This window comes from Mastomys coucha, unplaced genomic scaffold, assembly GCF_008632895.1.
Source record: "Mastomys coucha isolate ucsf_1 unplaced genomic scaffold, UCSF_Mcou_1 pScaffold23, whole genome shotgun sequence".
NCBI lineage: Eukaryota > Metazoa > Chordata > Mammalia > Rodentia > Muridae > Mastomys > Mastomys coucha.
The window spans coordinates 22,164,824-22,173,802 of NW_022196906.1; the positions used below are offsets into that span (position 1 = coordinate 22,164,824).

General features: G+C 40.5%; 1 long non-coding RNA gene across 1 annotated transcript in view; it reads right to left on the reverse strand.

Moving 5' to 3' along the window:
• Positions 1-8,147, reverse strand: part of LOC116073189 — a 30,747-nt gene extending 22,600 nt beyond the window's left edge. Inside the window, exon 1 of the long non-coding RNA XR_004111710.1 lies at positions 7,956-8,147. This is a non-coding gene — a long non-coding RNA (uncharacterized LOC116073189). The remainder of the gene's footprint in view (positions 1-7,955) is intronic.
• Positions 8,148-8,979: the final 832 nt, after the last annotated feature.

The following is an 8,979-nucleotide window of genomic DNA, read 5'->3' on the forward strand; positions in this document are numbered from 1 at the left end:
AAGAAAATATCTAAAAAAAAAAAAATAAAATAAAATAAAGAGAAGGACCAAGTCTGCTATGTGTGTTAGAATAAGGTGCAGTTAGTCTGGTGTGTGGCAACATCCAGACAGGACTGGATTAAGTCTTACTAATAATTTCAAGGACAATTCCTCAGCAGATATATCCATTCTTTACACTCACTTGATCAGGCCAGAAATATACCTCCTATTTGTTAACTGGTGTGACTTTATTTTTTCATAAGAACAAAAGACTCATAAGATCTAGAGGTCAGAAACGAGGTAAAATATTTCTAGACCTTCGGCTGAGACAGAAGGTTTCAAAAGCTGTTTTCTATTATCGCCCAGAACCAGCTTCATGTTTGGACAGTGTGGTGTACCAAGAGTGAAACGACTTGGAAATGTGTCCCGACGTCGGCATGTGTCAGCTGTGTGGTCTGGGATAGCTTCTTTCGTTCTTTTGATCTGCCGTTTCCCACTTTATAAATTGGGAGGAAAAAAGATAAAAACCGATGACAGTTCCATCTGTATGGTCTACTTCATGGGAACAAGACAACGATCCTGCGAAATAAAGGCTATGATCACACTTTAGAAGCTGTAAAGCTGCATGTAAACCATGTGCATGATGTTATACCTCACAATGTCAAAGATAGGCTGCCAAAGCTCTCAATGCAGTACCTTCAGCTGCATCAGATTTGTAAGAAGCACAAATCCTAATGTCTTTAAACTCTGCTGATTTTGAGATCTCGCCACATCCCTTTCTTGATGAGCAGTCAGGGTGAGTGGAATGTGACTTGAGACTGAGCCAGAAAACCAGGAAGATTGTGCAAAAAGCAGGGATCAAGTAGGTGTCTGAGTTTGGAGTCTGTTGTTTAATAGCTCACACGTCCTATGGAAGTGATGGAGCCCAAAGTCACACAGCAGAGCTTATGTGGAAGCTTGGCATGGTCCAAGATGGAGTTTCTTATGGAACTCATCACAAAACCAGAACCTGTGAGTGCCCAAGGAGAGACATGGCTGAGGAAACCAGACTAGGGTGAAGCAATGAAGACAGTAAATTGTAGTGAAAACATGAGCATCGTGCTTTAAAATTGTTTTAGGGAAAAATCAGAGTATGATGCTGTATATCACTGATATGATCCTTGCCCCAGGATTCCCCAGATCCACTTTGCCTGAAGTAGACTCTCAATGCAGCATCATTTATAAAACAGATTATGATACACTTCCGTTCAAAGTCCCACAATGACTTACAGTTCTATGTCATCTGCTTCAAATCTTTCCTTAATTGTAACCTACTTGGTGTGAAGTGTGTTTTGAAAATAATATTCAAGATTGCAATCCCCCCAGCACCAGGCCATTTAATTGACTCTGCTTGAGAACTTTTCTCTAGGACTTGACATCATCTAACAGGCTGTGTAATTGGCTTACTTATTATTATCGATTACTGCTTGCTTGTACCTGCTAAAGGAGAATAAAAGAGCAAACTTCCCTGTGACTGTTTGTTCGTGAATGTCCCAAGGATCTAAAACTTCTAGATGAAGCAGATCTATCATAATGTCATTATGTGACTGTGTGCAAAGGTCACACGGTATGGTAGGAACACCAAGGAGGCAGATAGAGCAAAACCCTTCCCCTGTAGCTGGTTCCTAAGACAACCACTGATCCCTAGTTCCCCCTCCCTCTCTTGTCTACTCATGCTCATTTCAGCCATATCATAATTTGCCTATCCATTATCAACATCCATTCCAGAGGCCACCTAGAGCAGGTAGTGGACACAAGTTTCAATTGCTTTTCAGTGATATGTCATAGAACAGATATTTGCAAGTGAATCATCATTTAAACTTGACCTAAGAAGACAAATGGCATCCACTTAAATGGCACTCTAGATGGCCCGTTGCTTTCTATTCTGTTTCATACATGGACTCTTTGGGACTCCTAGTCCAGTCTGAAGCCTAATGCTTTGCATATGGCAAGAGGATATGACAAGAGGATATGGCAAGCGGTAACATGTCATTCCCTGGCCTTTTTCGCCTTTTTTTTTTTTTTTTTTTTTTTTTTTTTTTTTTTTTTTTTTTTGGTTTTTCAAGACAAGGTTTCTCTGTTTAGCCCTGGCTGTTCTGGAACTCACTCTGTAGACCAGGCTGGCCTTGAAATCAGAAATCTGCCTGCCTCTGCCTCTGAAGTTCTGGGATTAAAGGCGTGTGCTACCACTGCCCAGCTTTAGACCACTTTTAAGAAACAATTAAACACCAGTGAAAGCCAAGTCTAAGTCTAGTTTATAAGGTAAACTGTCAAACTGGGTCATACCTGTTTCAATCTGAACTGAAATAACCACAAAATCAAAACTGTATTTCTGGCTTTAGTCTTGACTGTGGAGGTCTCAGAAGGCTGACAACATCCAGAACCACATTTCTATTGTCATTAGAGTAGATATGTGTTTTGAGAGTATAATGCCTTTGCCTTCTGAGAACTGAAAAAGGTCACTTTCTGTTATCATATATATCATATTCCTTTTAAGACTCATGAGCCTATAGAAATAATATAGAGGCCTCCAATGTAATGAAACAAAGAGCTTCTGAGTTATGCCCAATTTCTATTCCAGATAGATGAGATCACCAGTTCATAACGATGTATCCGCTTCCATGGTCACCATAGCATGATTCACAATAGCCAAGATACAGACATAATCTGAGTGCTCATCAGTGGATGTATGAATGAACAGCTGTGATATATTGTTTGTATGTTCAATATTTATCATATTATTCAGACTTTAAAAGCACCCTACCATTTGCTACAATGCAGACAAATATATAGAACACTATGCTACATATAAAAAAAGAGACACAGCTTTAGTTATTTAGATTATTTTATGATCTTTTTATATGTAGAACCTAAAGACACAGAAATTGTTTGTATATAATACACTGCAGCCTGAAATGTAATATATGCAACGGCATTTTTTCTTTTATTGAAAGTAGATTTTCTTCATACAATATATCCTGATTACAGTTTTGCCTGTCTCTACTGCTCCTCGTTCTCCCCACCTCTACCCCATCTGGATTTACCCCTTTCTGTATCTCACTAGAAAACAAACAGTCCTCTAAGAAATGGTAATAAAATAAAGTAAGCTATAATAAGATAAAGCAAACACATTTGGAATAGGGCAAAACAAACAGAAGGAGAAGGCCTAAGAAAAGGCACAAGAAAAAGATACAGAGGCAGAGACCCACTCAATTCTACAAAAACACAAAACAGAAAAGACATAATATATATATGCAAAGGATCTTTAGTGTGAATAAATGAAAAAATAAAATTAAAAATTAGGATAAGATGTTTTAAAAGCAAAGAAAAGAAAAAAGAAAAAGAAAGGAACAAAGAAAGATCTCTGACAAGACAAAGTTAGACAAGGACTCTCCAAAGGCGCCCTTGAGTTCATTTCTTTTGGTCATCTACTTCTGGGTACATAGTCTACTAAGAAGAATAGTTTCTTTCCACAATGAGAGTCCCTTGAGAAAAACCTGATTTTCATTTGGAAGTGGTTATTAAGATAACTCTAGGTTATCTCCACTTAGTTAGGAATAGGGCCATGTCCACTTCTAGGTGCACATCTGATGCAGACCCATGCAGGCCGTGCGCATGCTATGTCAGTCTCGGTGAGTTCATATGTATATTGTTTCTTTTGTGTTTGAAAAGCCTTGTTTCCTTGCTGTCTTCTATCCCCTTGGCCCTTACACCCTTATTTTCCCCCATTTCTAGAAGGCTCCCTGAACTCTGAAGGAAGATCTTTGACAGAAATATCCCATTTGGGGCTTAGTGTTCCAAGGTCTCTCACTTTCTTAATGTTTTTGAGCTTTGAGTCTCTTTGCTGTGTGAGAAAACTTCTTTGATGATGGCACAAATGATGGCACTTCTTTGATGACAAAGGCACTGATATGTGTGTATAGCAGAATGTCATCAGGAGTCATTTTGTTACTGAGTTCCTTTAGTACAGTACAGTATTTAGTTTTAGCCTCGGTCCCTGGCATACCTAGTCACTGTGCAGGGTAGGGGTTTCCTCTCATGGAATGGGCCTCCAGTAAAATCAGTTATTGATTGGTTATTTCAACAAACATTATGTTCCCTTTGCTTTAGCATGTCTTACAAGCAGGACACCTTGTAGATGGAAAAGTTTGTAGCTGGGTTGGTGATTAAATTTCTTCTTTACTAACTTGCAGAGTATCTCCCAGTACCAAGAACATTTCCTTGCAGGGGTGAGGTATCTAGATAGGTATCAGCTTAACTGCTACAGGTTCATTGCTGAGAAGAAAGCTCAGTGGGTAAAGCCTGTGCCACACAAGAAAATTGACAATCTGAGTTCAGATGCCCAGACCCAGACCCAGAGGCAAATGCCCTTAATCCCAGCACTCAAGAGGCACAGGCAGGCATATCTTTGAGAATGTGAATTCCAGGCCAGTCAAGGCTACATTATAATGAGACCTTGCTTATTTGTGTAATGTTGGTTTGAATTTGTTATTGTTTTAAAATGTGAGCTCTCCAGAAATCTGGTTCAAAATTAGCTTACCAGAACCCATGTAAAAGTTAGACATGATAACATAAGCATCTTTAATTACTAAACTTCTGGCTAATACCCAGAAGCTAGCAGGTTAACCTGCTAGGCACATTCAGGTTATATACCACACCCTAGGTTGTCCCCTGGCTTCCACATAAACTGTGACATGTACTCAAGCATGTTCTCTCCCCCCCCACCCTCTCTTTCTCTTCTCTCTCTCTCTCTCTCTCTCTCTCTCTTTCTCTCTCTCTCTCTCTCTGTGCGCGTGTGCGTGTGCGTGCGTGTGTGTGTGGGGGGGGGAGAGAAACAAAGGCAGAGAGAAACAGAGACAGAGATTGAGACAGAGACTGAGATAGAGAATGAATCCACAAGCCTCCTGCAGTTAACTTTCTATATCAGGTACATTATCTAAACCAGGCTGCAAAAAAAGAAATAGAAGAAATGAGAGAATGAGCTGCTTCCTATCTTCATAAGCAATGATTGCATGACAACAGAAAGCTGCAGTTTGGTGGGAGGGAGAATTGTTCTGATTCATTTTATTTCGTTTTGAGAGTAGCTCACATGGCTCAGGCTGTTCTCAACTTAACTACATAGTTGACAGTAGCCTTGAACTTGGACCCTCCTGCCTGTGCTTTTTAATGTGTGCAACCACACCCAGGATAAAACCCTTGTTTCTTATTCTGAAAACTTGCTTTTGTTCTCCATTCTCATTCTCCAGCCCCTGTCAGACCTCCACCTTGCTCTGTACACTAAGCTTTCTTAGCATGTTTCAACTTCTGAGCTGTTCACTAAGCACTGTTGTTCTAATTGCTCCACTCCCAGCCTGCCCATGCTGTCCCTGTGGCTCTGCTGTTGAAGGCTCTCTCCTTCCCTGAGACTGGCTGTTGCGCACAGCCGCTCACAGAGCAGCCCTGCTGACACAGTGAAATAAAATCAGAAAGCTGTATTAATTTAAGTGGCTTTCTTCACATTTAGGACTGCTATTACAGTGTTGATGGTTGGTAATAAAAGACCTTTTAGTGTGGGAAATCAAATAATCTTATACAAATACAAATGGGCCCGGACAATGATTATCCTAATGTAATTGGAGAATGAACTCTGATTATGGGTGTCAGTTCTCGCCTTTCTTAAGGTGTTTTTAGGGCTAATCTCGTGATTGATAGATTGACACTCTTTGTAAAGTGTATTTATCATGACCGTGCTGCATTTCTTACATTTGGCATCTCTGTGCCCAACAATTTCTTGAAGTTTAAAGCTGTGTTGACTTTATAGAGGTTTCTAAAATTTTTGTGCAATGAACTATGATGAAGTTATGACTGGGTAAGGGGAGGAGTGAGCTGACTCTCAGACAAAACTACCCAGCAGCAATGTGGGCTCATCCCTCCCTTATAGTTCCAAGGGGAATGAAAGAAGCTATATGCAGAAAGGAGCCATTTATGATAAGACTGGAGAACATCCTATGGGAAACCCTATTTGCCCTATTGGCCAGGGTGATGATATACACGTTGAAGAACAGTTTCCCATTTTTCCTAGGCATGCTGTTGCCCTAAGCACATGTGATTAAAACATATTTGCAGAAATTTTTGTGGTTTCAATCAATATATACTCTGTGAATGGCTGCCTATCGGGTATCAGAACATCTACTAAAGTGAAGTAGAGTTCCCTGACTTAATGACTTTAACTAGATAGTTAATTTAATGGACCTGGCTTTTATAGATCTGCCAATGGAGCTTTTATGTGTGCATAATGATAGTACATGACATACAATCTTCTGTCTAAGAGACAAGTACTACTGTTATATCCAGTCTTGTTCTCAAGCCAGCATGGCTGCTCACATTTGTTCCTCTGCATGGAAAGGCATCTCCCACAGCCAGATGCCTCACAGTCACAGCATACCCACACTTCATGGCTGAGCACACAAAGCCTTCTTACCCGAGAAGCTGTATCCAGCTTCATGAGATGCTAACTCTTCTTGCCCTGGCCTTGAACATTATACTTTCCTTCCTTCCACCACAACAGCCACCACTGCTTTCCATTCATCTTCACATTCATCGCTTTCTCTTTCCCAGATTCTGACAGCATCTCACAACAAAGCAATCTATCCATCAGTGCCCAGCACTGGGTCAGCAGATAGGTGAGTGGCTGAATCTTAGATTGAAGAAACATCTGTCCTTTCTGGCTTCTGCTTGAGGGTTAGGTCACCTGCAGAGGCCCTGTTTCTTTACCTTACATATGCAATATCAGATCATTTCTGCTGAGCTTGATAACTACCCAGAATTTAATCAGGCATAATGATGGGATTGAGCTGCATGGATAAGTGGGTCTCAGAAGAGAACCAGTTAATCGTGTCTCAATGAGTGAGAAGAGGCTCATGGAATTGAAAACCAAGACGTTTGCTTAGTGTGCTAGTGTAGGAAATGTCCTGAAGCTCTTTGGAGCTCTGTGTGGGTTTATTTCCTCTTTAGGGTATGAGTTTTCCTAGGTTCTTTTGACTTTAGATCACAGTATCTTTTACTTCTATTTATGTAATTTGAATGTTTGCCTAGTATCTCTACAGCCAGCATGACTACCTCAAGGGCAAAAAGTCAAGACCTTCTTTGTCTCTCTTAAAATAACACGATCCTACCTCCCATGGAATAAACATGCTGCCAAAAATCAAATGGACTTTTGACAGTGTGCAACACTCTTCTTAATAACCTAGTAAGTTTCTAATGAGTTTCCCATAGGGGCAGGGCTCTTCTCACAGTGGTTAGAAGCATAGATTTTGCAGAGATAGGGTGGAAGCTCAGTCATCCTGAGGAATCTTATTTCTAAACTTCCCGTTTTGCCATGATCTACAGGTGCCCTTTCTTTTGGAGATTCCATGGGTCTTGAATCTTCTTTTGTGGAGTGAAAGCCAAGTTATTCCTGTTCAGTGGACTACCACTTTGTTGCTTGGGGTCTGACTAGGGGACATACTTTGAATTGCCTTTCTTGTTTTCCTCTTATTCACTTTTGGCTCATCCAAAAGATATAGCTCAAAGTCGAATTTGTTTTCTGTTTTTTTGCTTTGTTTTGTTTTTTTTTTTTTTTTTTTTTTGGAAGGGGGGAAGGGAGGAAGGTTGAAGAGCTTCATACCTGCCAGTAGACTAGGATTCATAAAAATTTCCTTCCTATAGGTACTTTTAATAAAGATTTAAATCCAAAGTTATATTAATGAATATAATTTTGAACCAAAAATGGCCCCACATAACTTCACATGGCAGTGATGACTGAGTCTATGTGTCAGCAGTCTCCATGGTACATTCACATCCTCGCCTTGGCTGTTCTTGGATTAGGACTACAGATGTGTGTGTTGAATCAGGGGAAGGCTTGTTGAGGAAATGTTGCCTTCTTCGAAAGAACAGCTGTCTGGGACCATTTTCCTTACCTGCACCTCCTTTTCTTCATCCCCATCAACTATCTTCATATTCTATAGCAGACTTGTGTGAGCCAGCAATGTTTGTATCTACTTATCCAGGACCTCAGCTTACCATGCCACCACTTCCTTTTGAAAAGAATTCCCCTTGATGTAATGGAACTTTCTTATTTTGTAAGGAGTGGTTGTCATGCTTAGAATACCTCAGAATTCACTATATTCCAATTCTGTGTGTGTGTGTGTGTGTGTGTGTGTGCGTGCGCGTTGTGTGTGTATGTGTGTGTGTGTGAATGTGTGTGTGTATGTGTGTGTGCATGTGTGTGTGTGTGTGTGTGTGTGTGTGTGTGTGTGTGCCTGTGCATGTAGGTTAGAGGACAACTCAGGTATTACTCTATAGGCACCACCCACTTGATATAGTGTCTATCACTGCCTTAGTAGGTTAGGCCATCTGGTCACCAAGCTCAGGATCTGACTTTATCTTTTTTTTTTTTTTATTGAGTTTTAAGGATGGAACTCAAGTTCTGCTTGTGAGTAGAGCACTTACTAGCTGAGCTATTCCCTCAGCCTGCGCATCTGCCATTTATACTAGAGATTAAGACACTCCTTTAGAGGTGGGAAAAGCAGTCTTCTCCTGAGTTGAACATCCCAATGGCTGCCTTCTGGAGGGAGAGCATTTTCTCTTCTTTTCTTTCCTGTTATGTTATCCTCGGAGGGCTTGTCTGGCAGTCAGCTGGCAACTGCATTAGCCTTTGGTTGGTATTAATAAGGAAGAATGGGAGATCTGTTCAGCTTAGATAAACACACAAATTGCACTGTGGCATCCCTTCTTTTATGTTTCAAAAGAGGTTGAGGTGTTTTTTTTTTTTTTCCTACCACAAAAATAATAAGAAATCAATGGGATGACTAATCTTTTGGTACCCTTTTTAGCATGGATTTCCACTACAGTAGACTAACTGTCTCTCAGAAGGTTAGCACATTGCAGACTGCAGGGGAAGCTTCCTTTTATTTCTGTTTTGTGAGGTTCCTCTGTGAGGAA